The sequence below is a fragment of the Trachymyrmex septentrionalis genome, unplaced genomic scaffold (genome assembly GCF_001594115.1).
Source record: "Trachymyrmex septentrionalis isolate Tsep2-gDNA-1 unplaced genomic scaffold, Tsep1.0 scaffold8, whole genome shotgun sequence".
NCBI lineage: Eukaryota > Metazoa > Arthropoda > Insecta > Hymenoptera > Formicidae > Trachymyrmex > Trachymyrmex septentrionalis.
This window is the reverse complement of record NW_017305987.1, coordinates 655,023-656,145: the sequence shown is the minus strand read 5'-3', so window position 1 is coordinate 656,145 and position 1,123 is coordinate 655,023.

Here is a 1,123-nt window from a genome sequence, read left to right as displayed (position 1 = left end):
CCCCCCCCCCCTGCTTCAGGAGTGCACGACTCCGAAAATCGCTTCGCATGGAAAGTCGAATGCCCCTTGGCAAGTGGTGAGGTTAGATGGAAACTCTTCGCGTGGAAAGTCTTTATTCTTCTGCCTATTTCTCACCTTGCAATATTTTTTTCTTGTTCAAAAGTTAATAAAAATAAGGTTAGTATTAGCCAAGTTTATTAATTTAGTACTTACGCAATAATAAATAGAAAAAAATTGTATTGTCAAGCATACAAGATCTTGTCTGACTGGCAACACATGGCAGTTGGTATTCCTTTAAATCTGCAAACTTTAGAACTTTGTATCCATTTCAGTCACCGAAAAGTCACTTTGCGACGTTATGCAGAACCGATCTGCAAGCGTCACTCTGTACAATTATGACTGATAAATGTTAATGTGGTATGTATACACAAACCTTTTTGTATTAATTATCATTTAGTACCTCCTCGAACGGGACATTGAACTGTCAAAAATTTTAGGATTATAACAATTTTAAATTATCGTAAATGTTAAAATGAAGAAAATTTGTTCATGACAATTAATGATGTCGCATGAATTTTTTAATTCGAAATGAATCTTCGAGTGATAAATTTTTTTCGTGAATTTTGGAAATTTTTATTTTTTGAAATTCGAAAGTACATAATATTTAAATAAAAAAAAAACGGTAACAATGAAAATAATGTGATAACAATGATAAAATATCATAATATAGTATTTTGCATTTAATACAGGTAAAATGGTTACAATATGAGCCATCATGGATATTGGTGCATACATGAAATATGCATAACGCAATAGATACAATTGTGTTATATACAATTGTATATATCGCGTAATGAATATTTAATTTACGCACTAATTTCCGCGGAAGTATTTTATTTCTATTAGATTTATTCTTGAAGATAAAGAGAGAGATACTAATGTTACTATTTTATTCTATTTCAATTTTTTATTTAAGATATAATATAATAGTGAAACAAAAAATTGATTCAGTTATTTGGATTTTTTAGGTAAATAATATTGGACATTTCAAATTGGAATAAATTTTTCATATATAATTAATAATATAGTTCTTCACTCTCAGATTTCATTTCGGATTGTTTGA